This window comes from Sceloporus occidentalis, unplaced genomic scaffold (genome assembly GCF_023333645.1).
Source record: "Sceloporus occidentalis isolate IW3139 unplaced genomic scaffold, rSceOcc1.0.p SCAF_2, whole genome shotgun sequence".
NCBI lineage: Eukaryota > Metazoa > Chordata > Lepidosauria > Squamata > Phrynosomatidae > Sceloporus > Sceloporus occidentalis.
In genome coordinates this window covers 148,491,639-148,517,563 of record NW_028316982.1, presented here as the reverse complement: position 1 = coordinate 148,517,563, position 25,925 = coordinate 148,491,639, and the positions used below count along the sequence as shown (strand labels likewise).

At 39.2% G+C, this 25,925-nt stretch overlaps 1 protein-coding gene across 1 annotated transcript in view; it reads left to right on the top strand.

Moving 5' to 3' along the window:
- Positions 1 to 25,925, top strand: part of GPC6 (glypican 6) — a 917,335-nt gene that overhangs the window by 674,016 nt on the left and 217,394 nt on the right. The window lies entirely within an intron of this gene.

Sequence of the window (25,925 nt, the reverse complement as noted above, 5' to 3'; positions counted from 1 at the left end):
ATAGGACATACTGACTGAACACCTTTACACAGTTGTCACTCACAGGCTTCAATCAAAGTTACTGCAGTCTGTAGGAAAAGATCATTGTTTCGCCTTGGAGACATTTTCATGAAATCTCTCTCAGTGTCACATTATAAAGTTAAATTTCTAGATGTTTTTCTCTATGTGTGTGTGTGTGTGTGAGAGAGAGAGAGAGAGAGAGAGAGAGAGAGAAGCACACTGCAATGTTTGGTTTGAGTTTGTGATAACAAAACTAGCAGGGGGGAGAGAGAAAGCATGAGAGTATTGTGCACTTGAAATTATAGCTTCAAGCTGATATGTCCCTTACAAATATAAAGATATAATGGACCATGCTTCATTTTTATCCTAAGATTGGGGGAAAGGAGGCAATCAGAGAGCCATCGAAGGAACAGGCAAACCATCAGCCCCATAATTCATACTAAAAAATATGCCAAACTCTTTCCTTCCACAGAATAAAAAAGGAGGTATCATAATGCCCATCAAAATACCCCAAAGTCACCAGGTTTTATCTGATCTTGGAAGCTAAGCAAAATCAGCTCTGGTTAGTAGTTGGGTGGAAGATCGCCAACAAACACAAGGTGCTGTAGGTTATACCTCCAGAAAAGGAACTGACAAAACCACACTTGAGTATTCCTTGCCTAAGAAAACCCTATGAAATTCACAAGTTTGCCATAAGTTGACAGGTGACTTGAAGGTACATGCACATACACACATCACACTGATAAATGAGAAAGGAAAACTTTCATTTCCAGAAAATGTAAACTCTATTGTAATTCACTCAGCAATTTAGTGGAGTTTATTCCTTGCCTATGGAAATCATATAAAATCCATGGGTTTGTCATATGTTGACAGGCAACATAAAGGTATGTGCACACTCATCAATCACACTGATAAATAAGAAAGGGAAATTTTCATTTTTAGCACTGTAATTCAGTCACCAATTTGGTGCAATATATTCCTTGCCTAAGAAACACCATGAAATTTAAGGGGTCACCATAAGTTGACAGATGACTTGAAGGCACAAACACACACATGTCCCCAAAAGATTCTTATTTGCTTGCAACATAGAAAAGTCCAGGTGAGAGAGTAAAGAGTGAAGTGAAAAGCAACAGAGTGTAGAAAACCACAATACTGATAAGGAGAAAAGAGAAAAAGGGAGATAAAAGAAATTGATAGGAAAGTGTCCTTCATCTGATTTACTGTAGCCACAGGATTTTTTTTTTAAAAAAAATTAAGTACTAGAGAAATATCTTACAAATATCTTACACTTTCCCATTCAAAACAAATCCTGTTGGCTGCTGAGAGTGGTATGGTTTTTTCTTTGCCACAAAAATAGCAATTACTTCTCTTGAAGTGCCTGCCTAATCTTGCTACCTTTGTTCTGCCTAATCTTGCTGCCTTTTTCCTATACGTTCGTAGAAAACAAATTGTACAATGAGCAAAAAGGCAGAGCTCTGGTATGAAGGGCAAGGTAAATAAATAAATAAATAAATAAATGTAGAGAAATCTTGACATCTTTATTTTGACAGAAAACGCACAGGTGAACTTGTTTTGTCTACAGAACAGCATGAGTGTGATGTGTTGGGTTTAGAGACTTTGTAGAAATGCAGAGGTGATGAAAAATAGAGGTGAAGGAAAGCACAGTGAGGAAAAATATGTAATTTCTTTGTTGCTGTTAGGAGAAAAGACAGGGAATGGTGCCGATGACTGAGAATCTGCTTATGTTCTGTTATCCAAAAATGCAATTCTCTGTTGTAAGTCAACTGAAAGAGATTCAAGAACAGCCATCAAATTAGATGCTGTTCTTAGCAGCCTGGTCTTTCATCCAAGGATAAGTGAGCATATAATCCAGGTGTTAGGAACCTTTGTTCCAATTTCCAGATGTTGTTGAAGTCTAACTCCCACCATCCTCAGACAGTATTCCTTCCAATGGGAAGGAATGACATAGGATGCAGTCTAATAACATCTAGGGAGCACAGGTTCATTTGGGGTTGTGTAGAATTTCAAGATGGGGACATCCTGGGTACAACTGGGAATCTTGAAAATGTCATGAGATTCTACTCTGTTTCAGTACTGAACCTTCCATTCAGGAAAGAGAAAGAGAACAAGGGAGGTGAGTCAGCAACACTGGAGATGGAGACATCATGTATCATTCTTTGCCCTTGAAGCATGTTTAGAGCTTGGTGTCATTTTCAGAATGCATTACACATTGCTTAATCATTTCCCACCTCCCCATTTTGTTGTAAACTGCCCTCGTATCGATCTCAACCCATGGAGATCCTGTGGATAAGACAGTTGAACAGGTAGGATGATAAGATGCAGCCTCGTCTGACCCCTTTGCAATTGGGAACCATTCTGTTTCTCCATGTTCTGTTTTGACAGTAGCCTTTTGTCCTGAATACAGATTCCTCATCAGGACTGTCTGATGTGTTGGCACTCCCATGTTTTTAAGGGCATGATCTATACAATCAAAGGCTTTGCTATTGTCTATAAAGCACATGCTGATTTTCTTTTGGAATTTTCCCTCATTCACTCCATTAGCCATCGTATGTTTGCAGTGTGATCCCTAGTGCCTCTTCCTTTTCCGAACCCTGCTTGGGCCTCGGATTTTTCTCTCCATGTATGGTTGCAATCTATGTTGCAGAATTTTGAGCATAATTTTGCTTGTGTTGGAGATCAGTGCTATGGCTCTATAGTTGCTGTGTTCTTTTGTGTCTCCTTTTTTTTGTGTATGGGGATGTATATTGATTGTTTCCAATCTGTCGGACATCATTTTGTTTTCCATATATGTTGGCATATGTTAGTTAGCACTGTCACTGACTCTGTCAGTGTGGATTGCAGCAGTTCGATTGGGATATATCTGTTCTTGTTGATTTGTTTTTCGTCAATTTCAGTATTGCAGCTTCCACCTCACTTTTTAGAAATAGGGGTTCATCTTCATATGGGTCTTCATTCCATGTCTCCTTCATATTGTCAGCTCTTTTATATAACTCTTCTGTGTATTGCATCCAACATCTTTTTATTCCTCCATGTCCACGGATTCTGCATCCATGGATTCAATAATTCATGTCTTGAAAATATGCCCTCCCCCCACAACAAAAACTTGATTTTGCCTTTTTATATGGATACCACATTACTATGCCATTGTATATAATGGAATGTGACTGCCCATGGATTTTGGAATCCATGAAGGGTCCTGAACCAAACCACAGCTTATATCAAGGATCCACTGTACTTCTATGTTTTTCCCATGTTTCTATAACCAGCTTGGTCATAATACCTGACCAGGACTTTAAACATAATCCTCTCCAGCCTTTATACTTTCCGTGTGTGCACAAGTGTATCACATGTGAGGAGCATGCAAGTGTCTAGGGTGCCATGTGTATAGTTGGGATACTGTGATTGAGAGAAAGTGTACTGGTGCTCAATAACTTTCTTATTGTGTAAAATCACTGGGGAGATTCCCCCCTCCTACAGACACTGGCATTTGTGTAGAGAAACAGCATAGGTGAAAGCACTATGTACTGAACCTCTGCATTTGTAAATGAGATGGGGATCGAGGGAAACAAATGACAACATTTTCCCTACCCTTCCCTTTTTCAAAGTCTCCTTTGTCAATAGCAACTTGATCCATGTTGTAGGTTGTTCATCTTGATATATACATATAGCCCCGATGTTCAAGCTCTTTTGTTTCTAATAGCTGAGATTCATTACTGAATGCTTCTAATTCCAGCAGAGAACAATAATAGAAGCAGTCTTCAATGGCTGTGTGCAGCTGAGTCTTGATGGGATTTTACTCCTTCTAAAGAACCACACATTGCCTTTGGGAATTCTTTCGGATTTATGAAGGCCAAAGGTGGCAACAGTGGCTAAGAGTGATTTTTTACAAATTATGGCTGGCTCACCAGCTTTAGCCTTGTCAAGAGAAAGTTGACAGTGTCTCAGTAATGCATGATTTGTTTATGTTTGGTCTTCATTACTGTGCTGTGCTTTACATGAGTTTGACTAAAAATATGATTTCCAAATGGAGATTCCTTCAGAAAACAGCAACTAGAAGTCGTTTCACTGCTGGCATCCATAGGTTTTTATGGGTTTTTTGGGCTATGTGATCGTATTCTAGAAGAATTTATTGTTGACTTTTCACCTGCATCTGTGGTTGGCATCTTCAAAAAATGGAGGCATGGAGGTGTGTGGGGTATATATACTGTGTGGTGAATGACAAGGCCTCAGGGTGGGATGATATGTGGGGAGCATTCTTCACCACAGGAGTGAAGAAAAACAACCACCCAAAGGGAAGGTATTTTTACCATACATCAAAGGAGTCACAGACAGAATAGGAAACTGACAAGGAAACACAACCTCCAAATGGTCTACAGACCAACCAAGAAAATCCAAGAAATGCCGCACTCAGTGAAGGACAGGAGAGAACATACCATGTAGCTATGGACAAGTCTACATAGGGGCCACCAAACACAGTGTTCAAACGTGAATCAAGAAACACAAAAGACACTGCGCACTGGGCCAGCCAGAAAAATCAGCAGTAGCAGAACAAATTATAAACCAAGGTGGGCATAAAATGCTATTTGAAAACACTGAAATTCTGGACTATGCCAGCAACTATCAGGTCAGAATGCACAGGGAAGTCATTGAAATCCAGAAACATCTGGACAACTTCAACAAGAATGAAGAAACCCTGAAAGTAAACAAAGTTTGTCTACCAGTCCTGAGAAACACCCAAATCAAGACTCGGCACATGCAAATAGACATCATCCAGGGTGAGGAGGTTTCCCAGCAGACAATGGATCACTAATTAAATAGACACAAATCCTCCTTGCATATCCTCCCACCCTGAGGCCTTGCCATTCACCAGCAAACCAACACACAGATTAACATGTAAATCATTTCCTCTCAATCAAGGGTCACACAGTTTATATACCCCAGACAGCTCCATGCCACAATTCTTCTCTGAAGATGCAGCCACAGATGCAGGCAAAATGTCAGGAATAAATTCTTCTAGAACATGGTCACATAGCCCAAAACACCCACAAAAAATTATTGCAACTAGAATGCTTATAGGAGCTAGGCATTTGTGTCTTGTTATGTATATCCTGTGCCAAATATATTGTCTGTTGATATATTTCTAGGCCCAGTTTAATCTGTTATTACCCTTTAATTCCACAAGTAGCATGGAAATATATTACATGAAGGATTGCCTACACCCATAGAAGCCTTCTTAAATCTTAGGAGCACGATCTGAACTCTTGGCCTTTGGTTTTAGTCATGGAAGATGTCACAGGGCCTCCCAGGAACAAAGTTTCCTGTTCCTGGGCCACACTCCTATAACTATAAAAGTAATTTTAAAATAGTTGTATTGCAAAAGGAGTGAAATTGTTCCTGAATAGGTTGTGGGCCTAAGGTATAACTTTGTTATTATGAAAAGAAAACAATTACAAGTAACTTGCAATTTCCTGATAGATACGTTCAAACTTGATTAAACTTTATATAACCAAATCAAGAAACCAGAGTCAGTACTTTTGCCAGGGTCCTCAGATTGGTAAATGACACCTACCTGATAGTGATGCCCATAGAGATGAGCACATTGTACTCAGGAGGTTCACAGACAAGGAGAGAGAATGTTCAGTTTTCATGTCTTGATTCTTCGAGATTAAGAGCCAAGTCTGAGAATAGCAGTGATATTATGTGTACAAAATCAAGAGCAGAATGCTTCTGAGTTCTCATTTCCTACATTTGGGGCAGCAGTGGGGATGGCAGAGAGAAGGAAACAGCACCCATTTTCTAGTGGAAATATGAATATATGAGGCCTGGAATGAAAATTCTCCATATGATAAATCTCAGCTTGAAATTGGTTGTGGGGACGGGTAAAAAGAAATATACAGGAAATGGTAGGTGATTTCAGGGTGGTAATGAGATTGAAGGGGTTTACAGTTGCCATCATTAGTGGTTCCTGCCTCCTCCCTTTTAAAATTTATTTTTGTTGCCATCTGTGGCTGTAGACCAATAGTTCTCAAACTTTGGTCCTCCGGATTTTATGGACTTCAGCTTCCAGAATTCTTCACTATTGGCCAAATGGGCTGGGACCTCTGAGAGCTGAAGTCCATAACACCTGGATGATCTAAGTTTGGGGACCACTGCTGTAAAGTTCCCCACAATGACTGCTGGTTAAAATGTCTGTTACCTTTCAAATTCTTCTGAAACAGTTATGCCATGACAAAATAATGATGATATAGCAGCATCTATTGATGCTTGTTATCTTTTCCCAACCATAGTTTCTTCAGGAGGGTGCCTTGATTCAGAGGTATTCTGGGATGGAAATGGTATTTGGTGGCCAGCAGCAATCATGGCAAAAATAAATGAAAAAAAGAAAGAAAAACAATTGTCATTAGAAAGAATAACTTCTCAGAGACTCTGTTTTCCATGCCTACAGATGAAGGGGGGTGGGGGGTGGAGATGAAAAGACAGCTCAGTCCTAGAAAACACCATTATTCATCTGTCACTAATTTTTAGCCATTCCTAATTATTCTCCAAGCATGATTTTATTTTGATGGTATAACAACAACTAATCCAAGGCACTGTAATGTTAGAGTAACACACTTTGCTCCCATTTGGGAAGAAGCACTCTAATTTATCATACATTCAGCTTTGCTGAAACAGATAATTTTCAGAACTTCCTTCAAGAGGGATTGAATTGCAGGCAGGTTCCTTCTGTCAGACAGCTGTCAACCCTTCTAATAACAAACATCATATGCAGTTCCCATCATATGAAACACAACGTAACTTATACGAGCTGCATTGAAATGAAGAAGTATACAGCATCGGTGAGCTATGAAAGATTGGATAGAATGGATGAGCAATTTTACCTCTTGAGCTTGTGTTGGGAACCAGGCATGGAGAAAAGAAATATAATTTTGTACATTAACAGTCTTTGCTTAGGTAAATGTGAAAATATTTATTCTCCACCGCCAGCAAAAAAGGGAGTTATCTTCTGTCTTTTTGTGTATGACAAAACCTAACTGGCAAAGAAGTGAGAGAGGTGGATGGGAAACTATCCAGCATTTTTGCAGATAACTTTCATTTAGCTGTTGGCAGAGGTAAAGATATTACTCAGAAAATGAATGTAATGCCAATGTAGCTACGCAGACATGCAAAGCTGGAAGTCTACCCAAGTTCTGGATGAAATGAATCAATGTTTTCAAGTAATCCATTGGAACCAAATTATGTTATTGATAACACTTTTCTTTTCTTTTTTAATATCAATGAATATTTAAAGCTGTAACAGAAGGTCCAGAAACAATGAAATATTTACATGATAATTTATTGTATCAAAAACATTACTTTGCAGGAAGGGATTTCTGTACAAGAAAAAAACATCAGTATTTTTGTTTAAGCAAATTTTCCCCAACCAAGTCCGTATCGTCCAACTGTCCTGATTTCGTAGTGACAGTCCCAATTGATCCTCTGTCATCACATTTTAAAGCTGCTTTTCAAATGTTCCAATTTCTCTTTCCTCTTCCCACTTTCTCTGTCTGTCCTCAGCTTACTTTGATTGGTACAAACTGTTTTCAAAATGAAAACACAGTTTATACTTAACTCAGAAAGAGTAGGGCAAAAGAGTCTTGTTCTTCTCAATAGGTTCAGGCAAAAACAAACTGCTGCAACATCTCCTAGCTTGTATCTACTCCATCATTCATAACTTTTGCCACCTGGAGCCCACTCTAATGTTGCTTCGCCATGCTTGTCCCAGTTTTTACCTGGGAAATGTTGAGGTGTATGCAAAGCTTGCAGTGCAACAAATCGTGTGCCTTTTTTCCTTTTTATTTGCATGTCAAGACAGCCTTTTTCATTGAGGAGGTGCTTATTAATAAGTATTCTTCACATTCCTAGGCCAGACAAATGGAGACCATCATAAAGTTGGCACAATCTAGCAATAAGAGCTTCACAGTTGTGGAGTACAAGGAATCAGGCATAGTTGGAGAAATGCATAAAAATCCTTAAGGGTAATACAGCACTAAAATGCAGCTTCTCCCAGCATCTCATGCTACTGTAAATATATATACTTTCCCAATATAAAATTGTTCCAACAATTTAAAAATTGGCATTATTGCTACAGGATTCATAAAACAGCTTTGTTGACCTGACTGGTCATGGCTTCTAAACATATGAAACCTGTTTTCATATTCATCTTTGTTAACAGAACAATTTAAAATGTGCAGACATTTTTATTTGTTGAAAAGCTGAAACAGGACTAAAATAAACCTAAACATTGCTTATGAGTCTTAAAGGCTTAAATTACAAGTGTTGCTGCTCGCTCAGTTAGATAAGCTAGTGCTATCAGTCACCTGGAAAGCTGTATACCACTCAAAAGATTTTCCTGAAAAGAGAGCAAGAAAAAGAAAAATAACTGTCAGATGATACATTATCTTAACTGCATAGCATTTGACTCCAGTCTATAGGTTCTCTTTTTATATTTAAAAGGAATCATACAATGGCCCAGTCTGAATTCACCACAGCAGAAGGAAAGGTGTGTTAACCCTTCCTTCCCACACTACAATCTTGACAGATTCCTCCCCATGTGCCAGTTAGGGTTAGAGCAAAGCTCCCATTGACAGAACAAAAATGTCCCCTCTGTACACTTAAATCTAAGTGTTAAACATACAGAACAGACTATAGTCAGCTCTCTGTATCCACATGTTCTTTATCCATAGATTCAAACATCCATGGCTTGAAAATATTTGAAAAATATATAAATTCCAAAAAGCAAACCTTGATTTTACCATTGCACATAAGGACCATCATTTTACTATACCATTGCATTTATTGCAACTAGAATGCTTATAGGAGCATCCAGAGATTTTGTATTCATGGTGGTTGTATAATCAAACCCCAGGGGATGCCAAGGGTGCACTATATATCCTTTACACAGGGTGTAAGTCCTCTTCAGGGATTCCAAATTTATTTAGAGCAGTGTGCTAGAACCACCACAACTGCTTTTATTCATGTTGCCTCCAATACATGCAGACCACCCTTCTCAATGGGTAAGTCTTCCCTGTTTGAAGAGTCTTCATGATCCAAGCAGTCTTGTCATGTGATTTGGAAAACAACTATAGGGAGGATCTTCAATTTAGAAAGTCATCCTCCACATGTAGAGGACTAATGGAAACTCATGAGAAGTGAGTGTAGATAGCACATTTACTTGTGTCTTTACATTGATCTGGAACACTTTAATAGGACTGGCCCTAAATCTAGTTCTTATTTCCCCACCCAACTATCTAATAGCAACATATGCAAACCAGTTTACAACTCTTCACTAACTAGGGCTGCCATAATTGTCCACTTTTACCAGGGACAAAATGTAGGACAAATTCAAGACCAAACTGTAGGGCAACTGCAGGACAAAACTCAGCTCAAAATGTAGGACATTTAAGGTCCACCATTTTTCTTCAATGTCCTACATTTTGGGCTGAGTTTTGTCCTGCAGTTGTCCTATAGTTTGGTCTTGAATTTGTTCCACATTTTGTCCCTGGTAAAAGTGGACAATTATGGCAACCCACTAACCCATATTCATTCTCACCTAGATCAAGGTTGGGAATCATGTGACCCTCTAGATGTTGTTGTTGTTGTTGCTGCTGCTGCTGCTGCTGCTGCTGTGTAGCTTTAAGTAATTTCTGATTTGTGGCAGCCCTAAGGTCAACCTATCACAGGGTTTTCTTGGCAACTTTCTTCAGAAGGGCTTTGCCATTGCCATCCTTTGAGAGTGAGATAGTGTGACTTGCCCAAGGTCACCCAGTGGGTTTACATGGCTGAGCTGGGATTCAAACTCTGGTCTCCAGAGTCATTGTCCAATGCTCACACCATTACACCATGCTGGCAATGTTTGATTATGATACCTAGAGATTATGGGACTTGCAGCCCAGCAACATCTGGCATGATGCATAATCCCCAACCCTAATCTTGGTGAGGGGACTAGACAGCTATGGAGACAGGTTAGTAAAGAAGGGGGAAAGCAATCCCAGGGCCACCCTGCTTTACTCACAGAATCCCATTGCCCACTGCTATGAAAACTCTAGCAAGAGATGAAGTGTACATTTCCTGTGTCACCAAAGTCTTTTGCCAACATAATGCTTTCATCCTGTGGTATGAAGGAGAAACACTCTGTGGTGATTTTTTCCCCATAGAAGAACTACATTTCTGAGTTGACACATTTTTGTGAGAATTAAAACACTCACCCAGCTCTACTATTGTCTACTGTATGTAGACATCATCTTTCCATGCTCCAGTACCACCATCCTTGGAAGTATCGGTTGATGAATATCCTGAGTAGGTTTGACATTACCACAGCAATTGTACTGAGATTCAGCAAAACTAGCCTGCCTTGCTTCTAATGTATAACCCTTTGCCTGTCACCAAAACCCCTGAGATGTAAAAGCAAGAAATCCAAGACTTCCTGTCTCAGTGCTTGCAGGGCTTAATTCAAAACGAAGCCTCATCTTACAATAAGCCTTCCTTATTTGCTTTACACTAGCACTGTCTCTTGTCATTTCTAGGATGTGTAAGATGCAGATGGGTCCACCAGGAGGTGGGTGGTCAACCTTTTCTAATCCTGAAGAGTTTTCTCTACTTAAAAATGGAATTTTATTTTCCTGGGAAATTCAGAAACAGTTTGTGCTTCTTTGGAAGAATTTGATGCTATATAGCAATCCCCCCCCCAAACACACACGCATGCATGCATTTCTGTTCTTGTCTCTCAGCAGATGCTTGAGAAACAACTGGCTGGTCTACACATGTGTATTTTATGGGAACTGTTGCAAATGTTTGCACCTTCAAATCAACTCCTATTGTCTAGATTTCTCTGAGCTCCTGCATATTTGCATGTATGCAGTTTCTATCAGCCACATCCTGTACCATTTTGGGGTGTTGCCAATCAAAGGATGTGAAAAAGCGCAGTTCCGCTTCAGTTGCCATGCATTCCCCCCTCCCCTCCCTACAGGTTAGCACTGGCCATGCCAGGGAGAGACCACGACTCCCAGCATGCACCTCACCCAACCTCTCCTCCACTACAGTATAGCAGGATACCGTTTGGATCCCTTTGCTTATTGTATATTGCACAGTTTCCTAAAAACAGGACCTCAATTTATCTCTTTACCCTCACCTCCATATGAAATCTGGGAAGGCTTTTCATAGAACTAGATCCCCCTTCTCCTGAGCAGTGGCTGAGAGGAGAAACAGCTAGTAACTGGAGGAAAGGAGGATAGGATAACATGCCACTGAAATATTTCAGCCCCCTCCCTGCCATTGTGAGGGAGAAAGCGTCATTTCTTCCAAGGAACTTTTAACTATTTAAATGCCCATCACCTTGCACCTAATGCAAGATAATCCTGCCCTTCACCAGGGAGTTGTTGACAATAACCACAGTGCCATGTTCTTTCTTTGAATCTGGAGGGCAAGAACTGTTTAGGCACTGCTTAGCAACTAGGCTCATTATTCCACTTTCTCCCCTCATTTCACCATGGTGCTAGCTGGAGCAAAGCCTAAGAAAGAGTCAACTGTGGTAAGTAGACTCTGGGCCAGTCCAGACGGACGGGATAGGGCATCCTTGTCATGTGCAGGGGGCGTCACTTCTAGACACCCCTCGCCCCTCGCACATGGTGGCACCCTGTACAGATGGGCGCCGCCATTGTTACATGCTGGACACATAGCGTCCGCACATCATGGCGCCATTATGACATTGCGAGTGCACCATTGGTGCACTGTGACATCATAATAGTGTTGCAAGAAGAACCTGCTTTTCATGGGTTCTTTTTGGTCCGCGGGGAAGTCCCACAGTCTAGAGGCTGCGACTTCCTCGCTGACCAAAACTAGGCGCCAGGAGACCGTCCTTTTTGGATGGTCTGTCCCGCGCCTCTGATAGGCTTCACCCTGGTCAGCACTGTGGAGAATCTTGGGAGGGTGGATGCTGTTTGGCCCCATGTGCACTATCTTGAGTTCTTTGGAAGAAATTCAGACACAAATGTGATGAATAAATTATGTTTGGGGTCAGAGCTAGAATTTTACTAAACTTACACAATATCTAGTCTAAAATGTTGCATAAGGTGATGGAAACTGGTTAATACATGGCTTCTACACATCCTTTGTGATGCTACTGAAGCGGCTGCTGTAGGAGAACCGGGTTCTTTTTCCGCCAGCAGGAAGCCTCGCCGTTCGGCAGCTGAGGCTTCCTTCTGGTGGAAAAACAGGCACCAGCAGGCTGCCCTTTTTGGGCTTCTATACCCTGCCTATGCCTTGAGAATTTGCATACTTTCACATTTTATGGCATACTTTAGAGACACAAATTGTGATCAAATCAATGTGCACGTTGTGAAATGCAAACAGTTAAGAACGCCTAGAATAAAAATGCATTCAGTGTTCAATCCTTATCCAAAATGAAGACCCAGCTCATAGGTTGTAAGTAGGCTTCTAAGTAAGTAGATTGACAGTGTAGATACATCCTGAGTGTTTTTGAAAGAAAGAGCACTCTTAAAATACAGACAGAATGGAAACATTTACTCTAAATACATTTCAGGCCATGAGAGATGTCTTTCAAGTATGTCTGTCATTTTAGCTCTCTAGGGCTCTTCCAAAATGATTGCAAATGTCATGTTCACTGTGTTGTATTGCCAGTTATGGTGAGGTAGATCTGGGGCCCTTTTGGATGACTTATTGAACAAGAAATGTACAAGTATTACTCCAGTTTTTAACATCATCCACCCTTCTTTCCACTACCACCTTCCTTCCACTAACAGCCTTCCTTCCATTACCACTAGATAGAAATTGCCTTATACATGAACACATTTGGGAAAGGGAATGAAGTGAGCGCATTGCCTCCCAAATAATGATTCTGCACCCCATGAAATTTTCCTTCATTCCCCATTGCAGAGAGCAAGACCTTGAAAACCATTCACATGCAGAACTCTTAAATTTTCTGAATGGTTTTCAATGTCTTGCTGTCTGCAATGGGGAATGAAGGAAAATTTCATGGGGTGCAGAATCATTATTTGGGAGGCAATGCGCTCACTTAATTTCCTTCCCCCCTAGCTATACACTTGCAGAAAACTCCTTTTTATTGGAAAACTAGGCTTTCAGAAGGAAGGGTCTAATCCTTTCCCAAATGTGTTAGAGTATAAGGCAATTTCTATCTAGTAGAAAGAACCAGGTGGTAGTGGAAGGAAGGCTGGATCATAAATAAAACTGGAGTAATACTTGCCCCTTTGCCTTGAATGTCTAAAAGTTATTTCTAAATGTTCAATTGAAGTTTTAAGATACTGTAATGCTAGAAATTTGAAGACTGAGGTAAAACTTCATGGGGGGCAGAATTATTATTGGGGAGACAATGTTTTCATTTTGCCCCTTCTCTGTAACCACAGCCCTGAGTTTCCATATTGAATATGTCTGTACATGCATACCCTGCCACACCAGCAGTATGAAAGAACTGTCTTAATAAGGCATCATATCATATCATTTGACTATGCTGAATGTGAAGGTTAGATGTTCCACATGAGCCTAGGGGCATTTGTTTGCATTCATCCATCTAATCCAACCACTTCCATTATTTCTGCCTTAATCTGTGGGGCGTATTTTCACATTAATCTATGTCCTTTTTTAAATCCTTAAAAATGTCACTGTGGAATCACATTTAAATAACATTCACAACTTATTTTCACAAGGTCCTCATTTGTAAATATATTTTATCTCAAAATTTGCATTTCCAAATGACTTTAGAGAAGGCTTCTGTTAAGCAGAGCCTTTTTTTTTTTTTTTAGTAGTAGTTTTGGAATGCTTTCTTGAAGCCTGTATCTAGGTTGATGTAGTATTGTTTTGATGGCTGGAGTGAAAGTAGAGCAGAGGCCCTATTTTAAAAAAACAAAACAAAACACAGCAACTATACAATGAGCCCTTGGTATCAACTGGGTATAATTCAATTTTACTGATATATACACTCCTGGAATTCTTTTTGTGATAAAGGTTCAGTGTGTATGTGTGCAATTTTGATGTATTTCATATTTTAAACAGGAACTGCATCAAATTATTTGGGTAGAATTGCTGAAGGTGATAAGGATGTGAGTCATTCAAATTCCCAAACATTGTAGAACCTGTGAAGACCAAGGATGCAGCTACACTGTAGAAATAGTGCAATTTGATATCACTTTCAGTGCTGTAGCCTCTTCTTTCGGGATCCTGGAATTTGTAGTTTTGCCTTCTCTGCCAAAGACTGCTGGTACCTCACAAAACTACAAATTCCAGGATTCCATAGGAGCCATGGCAGTTAAAGTGGTGTCAAAACTGCATTATTTCTACAGTGTAGAAGCACCCCAAATCCAAACATCCAACCCATCAGATAGTTACAATCCCAGGTTCCAAAGCTCTTCCTCTTTGTATCCATAATTCGATAGTATGACAGTAGGCCAGGTGTAGCCTAACATCCTTTTAAAGTTTCTAACATAGGATATTGTGGCACACATATCTTACTAAAATACTGTTTTATGTATTCAGTATTCTGACAGAAGAAGGAACTGGTGAATAAGTTTCAAGAACAGAGTAAGTTGCAAGATGTCAAGAAAGAGGAAGAAGAAATGACACTTAGTACTTTGTACAATGTACCAGTTCTATATTTGTGATGGCTTCTCTGAATTCTATACTATTGTAAGCATCTCTCTTGCTTTTCCAAGCTGGTTGTTTCCCAAAGATAGAGCACCAGTAAAAATTTCATGAACAGGTAGAATTTTCTAATATACAAGATTATTCAGTGAGTGGCAGCCAAATAAAACAAGACTTATTAAATAATTTTGATAGTTTGCAAACCATACTGTAACTCATATTTTTCACGCAGTTCAAACATAAATACCTGAAAGGAAGCCCCATGAACACCCCTTTCCAGGACACAGGGAAGCGACGTTTTGCCTCTTCCCCATGGCCTGGAAAAGTGCTGGGCTGGAGCCACAGGGACAGCTGGTGAGGCTGCCCTGCCTCCAACCCGGCATGAAAATGGGCGGCTGCAGACCGCCCCTTTTCTACCATTTGTACCCCACCTTCCAGAGTTTTCATCAGCTTTGATCCTCCACTTCTTTTTGTTACTGAGGCCATTACAAGGGGGTCAGGTCAACTTTTCTTTTCCTAAATTTGACAGCATGACAACTGTTGGCCACTAATGTTTTCTGATGCCCATCTGCCACCAAAGAAGTCTAAGTCTTCCCCAGAATTTAATAATCCATTCCCAAAAGATTTATTGATCAATTTGCTCAGAAGCCAATGAAATGTCTAAGAGTACTAATGGGGCCAGATGCCTGCAGTCAAGTATTGAGAGAGCCCAAAATGCCCATGTCACTCATGGTTGCTTTTAGCGGCTTTAAAAAAAATGTTTTATGGTGAAGCCCCCAAAACAGACTTTTAAAGCACCCTGAAGATGTTCTGACTCTCCCTTTTTTAATGAAAAATAAAGGCTATTCAAAAAAAGGCTTTTCAGAGGTATTGAAGGGTTTGGAGGAGGTCAGTAGGGATCCCAAGAACAGCATTGGTCTTCCATCACCCCAGGACTGCATGTGGCTTACAGATTGTATGATTCCTATTCCTAGTTTAGGACACTCATTTTAGCCAAGAATTCAGAAGCCTGAATATTGACGATTGGTCCAAATTTATCTCAGTGTGGACTAGATTTGAGAAGTATAGCCTTCATAAAAAATAATCTGAAGCTGCCTCCAGCACATCTAAGATATCTTCTTATTGTAAAATGCTGTCTACATTTTTGATTGAAAAGTGATTAATTCACATGGGTGCCAATATTTGGTTCAGAAATAATGAGTCCATTGTGCAACTGTTGATAGAAAAGTTGCTTTCAGTAGCATAAGTGTTTGTGAGTAGGCGAAGGCTACAGCTATATTTTGATTCACTTGTTAATTATTCTGTTATGCTCTATTTTTTTCATCTTGTTTTCTTACTTGAAGCAGACATGTAGGGAAAGGGGATGGGTACCAACAGCTCAGTGGGAAAAGACAAGAATGCTCCAGCCCATCAGTCTTATTCCCAGGAGTTTCAAGTAATTTATTCTAAATAGGATGATTATGTTTTGGAAACACTTTTTCCCATTTGCTTACAAATCAAAATGCTGACATTTTGCAATTATGAATTATCCCTAAATTGCCTTGCATTTTTAGCATAGTGCTTGAAGCAACATCTACCAAACGAGGTGGCTTAATGTTTACTGTTCCTTTATTTTTAAGTTTCTAACTTTGCTGAGTGTGAACAATTGAAAATAGTTATAGAACTGTCCCCCTGTGCTTATTTTGGCCTTTTCTTTAAAGTTGGGAGGGAGGGCTTTCAATGACAATGTAAAGATAAATGAATATGGCAATCCCAGTACATACATATTTTCAAGGACCAAAGAGGGATGGAATACAGAGAATGTTGTATACTGTTTTCAGATAGTGAAGTTGGATGCATTTGTTGTGCTCTCATTTCTCTTTTTATTTTGCAGTCTTTGAAGGAGACTTGGGAATATTTCACCTTCTGAGCAAACAGAACTATATGCCAGAATCCTGTTGTCACCATCTATCTATCTATCTATCTATCTATCTATCTATCTATCTATCTATCTATCTAATCATCTTCCAAAAAGCAAACCTTGATTTTTCCATTTTGTTTTATATAAGGGGCACCAGTTTACTACACCATTGTGCTTAATAGTACTTGAGCATCCATAGACTTTGGTATCCAAGGGCCCACTATACTTAGAGCTAGTGTGACATAGTGGTTTGAGTGGATTATGACTCTGGAGACCAGGGTTTGATTCTACACTTGGCCATGAAACCTACTGCATGACCTTAGGTAAGTCACATTCTCTCAGCCTTGGGGGAAGGCAGTGGCCAACCTCTTCTGAACAAATCTTGCCAGGAAAACCCTGTGATAGGTTCACCTTAGGGTCACCATAAGTGGAAAGCGAATTGAAGGCACACACAACAAACAACAAGCTATGTAGCAGAGACACTAAAAAACCCTGATATTGAATTGTGAAGATGCATAACAGGACATCAGCAAGAGTGCCTAATGTGCATTGGTGACCAATGTGTCTTCAGACCTATGCAGTGCACATCCTGTTATACATAAGTCCCATTGTGTAATGGTCCCTTTGCTGGGTCTGCTGCATGGTAGCATAAATGCGGCTCTCTACTGGAAACAGATGTTATGGAATTATCCGATTCTAATACCTACAGACATGTCCATTTACAAATATGTGACTCCCCAACAGAATGCCAAACATGGGACTTAATGTGGTGTGTGTGTGTGTGTGTGTGTCTGTTTGGTCATGCATAAATTGTGCATGTATTTGGGTGCAGAGAGGCAGCTTATATGTAAATAAACTCTTCACAATCCTTACTTCAAGCCTTCTACTTTTACTTTTAACACCAGTGCTCACTTTTTAACCTAATCTTGAATAATATGGAAGGTTGGTTAGGAGGAGATGCTTTGTACTCTGTGCAGAAATACTAGATTTTATACAGTATTCCTACTCTTCTGAAGAGGCAGAATATTGTGCGGTGCAGAGGTATGTGAATTTCAAAGGCTATAGTCTGCAAAATAATTTTCTATTTAAACCTCGAGCTATAGGTAGTGAAACCCTAACAACCCATCATTAGAGAATTCTGAAAAAGAAGAGAATAAATCCTGTTTGATAATCCCCGATACCTTAAAAATCAAGGGGCCTGTCCTGTTCAGAGGAAATATGTCTTAAGTGGTCTCCTATATGATGAGCTTTAATGTAAGTCAATTCATACAGTCTAATAATGATGCTAAAAACAAGAAGAAAGAGGTTAAACGTACTTTGACAGTTTGAGAGAGTTGAAATCTTGCTTCAGAAACAACTGCTCGAAATAATGTAACAGTTGTATTATGAAAAAGTGATTCCTTTAGTATACAAAGTATAAGGATACTTTGGCTTCCAGTTCTAATGTCTTAAATACCCTGAGGATCTCTGATGTCATTATTAGTGTCTCTACTGATGAAGATCACAATCATTCCATGGTTCCTATGTCAGCTGGCCAATGAATCCATCCCAGGTTGTTTTTTTGAACTTCTAAAGAGCTAACCAAATGCTTGAACCTATTTGGGAGAAATGGTTCAGCACTCTAGATCCCTCCTTTAATCTCTGGAACAAATTCTGGGGTGGATTCACCACCCTACTGCCCTAGAAACCACCAGCCAGCATTGGCCATCCTTTGGTTTTTCCATTCCTTGTAGGCCAACCTTCTGGTAGTGAATGTGCACATACTCAACCAGGCTCATCCTTGGATGGCATGCACACCATCCACCTCCAGGAACTACTGAAAGTATTGGCCATGATGGTTGGAGATTTCTGGGAGGGGTAGTCCAAAAATGTAACTCTTCCAAGTCTTACTAGCTTGACTGAAACTGTTGGAGTTTGCTGGCATAGCCTTCAAGAACCCAAGGTCACCCTTCCATACTATGATGAAGCAGCAGAGGAGGATCTTGTAAAGGCCAGTCATAAAAGCTAGAGAAAGGTAACATTTTCTCTCTTAAAGAAGCTGTATACAGAGAGAGCTTTTGGAAGTAATTTTAACCCCTTTGGGAGTAGGGAGCTTTCCAGGCCATTAGCATGTAATTCAGGTAGTACAATATTCTGTTTGGAAACAAAAGCACCATGTGTGCTATTTTGCTCTGTAAACAAATGAATACACACAAAATTGGCTGACTGCAATTTTCATGCCTTTCAGGTGACCTGAAATTTTCACTAGATTGTAAACAGTCTGCAAATGCCTTTGTCCTTAATGTAGAGCTTTTCTGATGAACTACCATTTCCATCTTTTTCACCTGACTATTTTTGCACAAATATTGCCAGGCAGTCCATTCATTTTTCTAGGTGATATTTCAATTTCATGCTTATCTTTTGAAGTCAGAATAATTTATCAAAATTCTTCTGTGTTTTGCATTATCTTGAATTTCCACAATATATGCTGGTGGTTTGACAAACTTATGATCCATCTACCAAATATGATATTTTCCTGGTCAGTGATTGCTGTTTTTAAAAGATTGACTTCAAAAATAGAAAGAAAGAGAAAAAGAAAAAGAAACCAGTTCTACCTCCTTAGAAGCAGAGTCACCTGTGCAAACAGTCATGACAAAATGAATAGAATAATTTACATTGGTTTTAATGGAAGAGAACTATAGCTTTGAATAGCCATAAACTGGATAAAGCATTACCATAGTTGGAGAGATAACAGTGAATTTGAATGCCTTTAGGCGTCTTCATTTATAACATTTCTTAATTTGTTGAATATGTTTTAAATTTACAGTCCTTAAAATTAATTGAACCCCTAACCTTTTAACTCTTTGAATCCTTGAATAAGCATGCAGAGGACTGGGTTGCATGACTCTTTTGTTGAAATGGTAATGCAGTTTACATGGTGGATCACTACTTACTCCACATAACTTTCATTGATGTTCTTGTTGTGTGCCTTCAGGTCAATTCTCACTTATGGCAACTCTATCATTGTTATTTGTTTGTTTGTTTGGGATAATTTGTTAGGAGGAGGTTTGCCATTGCCTTCTTTTTTGGCTGAGAAAGTGTGATTTCCCAAGATCACTCAGTAGATTTCCATGGCTGAGAAGGGATTTGAGCCCTGGCAACTATTCACATCATGCAATTATAGTGCAATTATTCTATTTTAGTGGTAATGGTTTCCTTCTTTGAAATTCTGGGCTTTGCACAATGACTGAGAATTCATAGTTGGAAATTCCAAAATTCCATGGGAGAGAACCATGATATATCAAGTGGAACTGTAACTCTATACCTCTGAAGGTTTAATGGGCCCTGGAATCTCTTGGAGTCCTAGTCCAACACTCAAAATACTAAGTCTTGCTATCTCTCACACAGTCCTCTGGTTTGTTGTTGTTGTTGTTCTTACTATTGTTACCATTACTGCTATGGTCTTAATGAGTTCAATACATTTTTAAAGTGAGAAAGTTGACAAAAAAAACATTTGAATGATCTATACTGAGGTCTATACTTCCATTCGTTTTAACAAAGCAAAATGAAAACCTGAGACACTTAAATAATATATATGGTGATACAGTTTACATCGACAGGAGTGGAAGGAGAAGAGGGCTGATGCAAACTACACATGGACTCCTTTTCACAATTAGATTAATTGTGTGATTTCTGGGTGGGAAACCTGTAGCCATCCAGATATTACTAGACTGCAACTCCCATCAGCCCTAGGCAATATAACCCTAGCCAACATAACCAATGGTAAAAAAAATGTGCCAGAAGTACTCCGAGTTTCACATGTTGTAAAACATGCTGCAGGTTCCACAAGTCCCACTAAGTTTTATGGCAAAAGTTTTGAAAATAATGAGATGAAAAATAAACTTATAAATAATTTGTCTACTTTTTGAGGCATAGCTATGGAAATAAAATGAGGGCATCCCCATCCCCACACACACATAAGAATTCTGGTCCACCAAATGAAATTTTCCTTTAGTCCCCAAATTTCTAGCAAGTTGTAGCTGTATTCTAGTTTCACAATATGCCATCCTAATTTCTGAAATTCATTTCAGATTTGGGCCCGAACTGATTTGGACCAAATTGAGAACACATCCAAATCACCAAATTGGGTTCCAAACCAAATCAAGGGTTGTATGCATACTCCTAATTTTTAAGGATTGTTTCATACATTTGCTGGTTGAAAGAAGAGATCAGAAGAATGCCCTAAGGCTTGACAACGTTGAAAATATTATGAAAATTAATCCTCTGCAAACCTTTCTTCTAGCAGATTAATTTATGATGATTTTATTCTTGAGTCCACTGTGTAGGCAGACTTTGTTGTGGAAATATTAACAGCCCGTGTAGGTGACTCTAATTCATTATATCAGGTCATTACTTAGTCAAAACAATGAATAAGCTATAAATCAGTGTAGTCCAAGGCAGTAGTGGCATTGTGTTTGGTTTTGTGTGCTTGGTTACTCCGAAGTAAGTAGCTTTGTGCTCAGTGTAACGTATACATCTCTGTGTAGGATTGAACCCTCAAACAGTATTAGAGTGATCCTGCACTTTAAAGTAATCCAGTAGTATATTTACTCAAAGGTAAATCCAACTGAGTTTAATAGGCTTACACCCAGGAAAGTATACATAGGATTGTAGCCTCATGCTCCTATCTTGGACATGTTTACTTAGGAGCAGCGTTGCCAACAAGCCTCAAAGATATGTCCTGGAATGTTTTACCAAAATCCAAAATCCCTGGAATTCCCCATTATTTACCAAGAATATTCAGTCAAAATCTCCGGAGAGAAATTAAATTCCCCAGATTCCAGGGAATTCACCGGAAATTGGCAACATTGCTTAGGAGAGTAAATCCCTTTCAATTTAGAAGATCTGACTTCTGTTTTGAGTAAATGTGCATGGGATTAGATCAAAATAATCTATGCACAAGGATAAATGCACTCAGCTGGATGCATTTTCAGATGTTATTGTGGCAGACCAGGCAAACCAATTTTAAAATAAAAAAGGACTATCCAACAGAAAAGTAAAAGAGATATCCAGCTGGATGAATAGCTGCTGCCCTCCCTTGTACTCCATGACTTAATGGGACTGTAACTTTAATGTAGATAAGAGAGCTAGCGTGGTTTGAGCATAGGACTTGGCCTCTGGAGATCAGGGTTGATTCACTACTCGACCATGGAAACCTGCTCAGTGACCTTGGGCAAGTCACACACTCTCAGCCCCAGAAAGACCTGTAAGAGGGTCACCATAAGTCAGAAATGACTTGAAGGTACACAACAACAACTACAACAGCATGTTTTTGTGCAAAGCATGGTGACTGGATTCAGGATATTATTATTATGAAGGAGTTGGATTTTTTTAAACTATATTTCTCTAGATGGGTATTTCTTTTTAACTAGCATGGAATGGCATGTTCTTTGTGAGGGAAAACATGCTTGGTTGAAGTAATCAAAGGCTAGAAATAACAGCATCAACAACATTTGTGTAGTGTATTTAGGAGTTCAAAATTATTAATATGCACTACTGGATTGGTATCTTTATGAGGTAGCCACCAAAATATTTTTGCTGCTTGAGGCACAGCATCAAATCCTACATCCCCAACTACATCAAAGCATGAAACACCAAAGGCTGGTCAAGATATTTGGACAGCTGAGGGAGAAAATCCCACAGGCACCTCTCCTCTTCTCTGGCAGTAAAAATACAGGAAAATAAAATAAACCCCTAAGTATATATTCCTCTTTAATGACACCCTGATTTTGGAATTTCCTCAACATCAAGGTTAGATTAGACTAGTCTCTGATGAGTTTCAAATGGGCAATGAAAACATTTTTGTCTGCAGTTGCCAGAATGAAAACTGGAGCCAGCTCTTGTAATTTTTAATGACTGTGCAGAAGAGGTGTTATTTCATCAGGTGTTACTTGTTACCTGGTTGTGTGACAAGCAACGCCTGCTGGAATTTCCTCTTTTATATAACCATTAAAGGTACAGAAGCCTTCTTTAATTTTCAGTCTGGCAACCTGCTTTTGGTCCACCAAGGCTCTTGATGTTTGTTCTGAAATCAATGGCTGTACATGTCTTCATTTTCATGCCTTATTCTTGTTGTTTTACTGTGGAATTTTGTTTTATAAACTATCTTAAGGGCTGTTCTTAAGTCCAAAAGCTAGTACACAAATGTCTATAGCCAAAAATATATTACACCCAGAATATGTTGTGTGATATGGCTGCCTCCCTCTGCCCAATGGTAGGGCCATAGTCCTGAGGAGGAGGAGGAGGAGGAGGAGGATTTGTGGGCCTTCATGTCATTTCCAACTTATGGCAACCACAAGGCAAACTTATCATGGGGTTTTCTTGGCAAGATTTGTTTAGAGGAGGTTTGCCATGTCTTCTTCTGAGACTGAGAGCATGTGACTTGCCCATGGTCACCCATGGGTTTCATGGCCAAGCTAGGAATCAAACCCTGGTCTCCAGAGTTGTAGTCCATCACTCAAACCACTATGTTATATTGACTCTTGCAGTATTATTGGTATCTGTATATTCAGTAGAATATCATATATTTCAAATGCAGCAAATGAGGCTTTCATGCCTAAGGCCACCAAATGAGATCATAATGGCACAGGTGAATTTGAGGTTGGGGACTTTTTGATTTGTAGCTTAGTCTTTTAGCTTCAATGAGCAGTATCTGCTCTCTAAGCAATACAACAGACATGGAGTTACAGTGCACTAAGGCAGCCTGTGTCTCCTTCTTGCTTCTTCTTGTTCATTTTTCATAACTTAAAGTGAGTGTGTTGTGATATCATCATGCTACATATATCCTCACTCCCACTGAATTTCATTAGCTGCCTGTTGCAGGGAAATATGCAACATGGCACCACACTATGAGTTGCAGATCATGTAATGTTAGTTGCAAAGGGGATGGGCAATGAAACATTTACCCTAGTGGGGCTAAGACATTTTCTTTTGTCTAGTTCTAGCTGTAATCTGGTCTAGTTCCAGCAAAATACTCACAGCATTATCATTGCACCAAACCCTCAGAATAGACTAACTCCGAAGAAATTATGTGTCTCACCATCCACATCCATTGCTCAGGGATAATCATATCTAAGATGAATAACAATGGTTTGAAACCTGTTTGCCATGCACCCCCTCCACAGACACCCCAAGCATTTAGTGATCTATTTTACATGGCATAAGAGGAATATATGATGGCATAGGGTGCCATAAAATCAATTTGCTACTTCTTTGAGATGACCTGCATAACTCATATGCAGCAATGCATCAATAAAACCTTCCTATCAATGCAAACTATTACATGGTATTACTGACGTATACACTAAAAAGCCTAAATGTTCCTTTACTCTAGAGCTTAAAATCCTTCAGAGCGGACTTATCAATTTAACCCAATAATGGAAACATTAAAAAAGAGAAAATTTTCCAAAACAGAATTTGGATTTTTTGATATAACTGTGTTAATCAGACAGTAATAAATCTAGTGGAAGGAATTTATGGCTGGCAAAAGAATCTGATTCTCTTCATCATTTCCCATAAGCTTTCTCCTCTCTATAAAATGTTGTTCCTATTACACATCACAGATGTCAAGTGTACCTGGATAATTGCCCAACAGAATAAACAAAATAGGGATTTTTGATTTCACAAATTCATCTTCAGTCATCAAAACAAAACTAATCTCAACACAGGGATGAAAAACTGGCAGCGCACAAGCTGGATAAGCCCACAGAAGCAGCTTTACCTGGCCCTTTCGGTAGTCTTACTATACTTTAATCCAGTTTTAAAAGATGTAGCTCTTGGTTTCCTTTTAACGAAAAGCAGCAATAAGCCTGTTTTGTAGTTTGCTGCCAATCTGTCTTTTGAGAAAGTTTTCCAGAAAACATATTACTTTCCATAGCTCTCGCCTTCCCACCCGGTCATTGAAATGAAGCAACCCCAAACCATGTATTTTGTTGCATGTGATTCCCTTAGTGAAATTTGATGTCAACTTTATTATAGAGCATAGACTATAGAGAATAAGGAGGTTGCCCCAAGGCTAGTGCCTGGGGAACATAGTAACCTCTGAGAATGCAAAAGTAGGTCATCCCTGCCCCGCCAGTTAGCTATCTTAGGAAAACTAAGTGTAACAGAACTGGCATACATTTCTGATTTGTTCTTCCCTGAGATAAAGCATATTCCTCAGTACAAATGCTTCTTCTGAGTTTAAAAATTTCTGATGTGCATGCAGACAAAAATCTCCCCATTATTTGAATGGGCAACTAGTGATGACTGGGAAATTTGAGAATTCTGATAATGAACATATGCAAAAATGACACTGGAAATAAACTAATTCATCTATCAGAGGGGTCAAATTCATTAATGTATCATTTTGGTATGTTTCCCACCTCAGGGGAGATCATGCATTTGGACATCAAGAAATGTTGTCTCATTCATCTGTCATTTCCTAAGCCCTCTCTTATTTATTAGAACCCTGTGTTAACATAGTAGCTGTGGCTACTACTGGCTAGTATTCTGAAATCAACATACCTGATTTCATACTTGTAATTTTATTGTTATTTGCATTTTATTATTGTTTCGGATGTAATCCACCTTGATTCCTCCGGGAAAAGGCGGAATATAAATAAATTATTATTATTATTATTACTCTGAGAGTTCTAAAACTTGTGGCATTTTTTCCCATTATTATTATCATGAATGATATCTGGAGAAACTGAAAGTAGTGCTCAACAGGTTTTGACACCTAAGCACCAATTACTTATCCAAGCAATTTCATAGGTGGCAAATTGCAATTTAACTTGAATTTGGACTGGAATGTGATTTTTGACACTGAAATTGAGTGGTGTGTTTTGAAAAAAGAGAAAGAGCAGCCAATATTGAGAATGTGGGGAAAGTTTATTGGCTAAATGATCTTATTGCCCCTCTGCTTTCTGTATGTCTTATGAATTATTTTGAAGGTCAGTGTCCCTAATGCTGGTGGTGTGGGATTTCAGAGCAGTTCGCATTCTTTAAAGCGCTAGCTTCCAGACCTTTCTAGTGACCCTGCTAGAAGTACTTTTGTCCTGCAATTGTATTTAGTACAAGTGCCATTTACTGTAGTTACTGATGGAAACAGCAGGCTTTCAAAGAATAGTGACGTAGATCCCCCAGAAACATGAGGTTGGCTTGAAAAGTCATGATATTTTTGGGAGAAATGCACAATGAATTCTTTCAATTTACCTTTTCATTCCAGGTTTTTAAAGGCTGTGTTATCATAGGTTAATAGTCTTTTCTCCCTGCCCACCACACGTCTGAGACAAAGTAAAGTGCAGGTTTAGTTTTCAAGTTCAGGCAAAAGTCA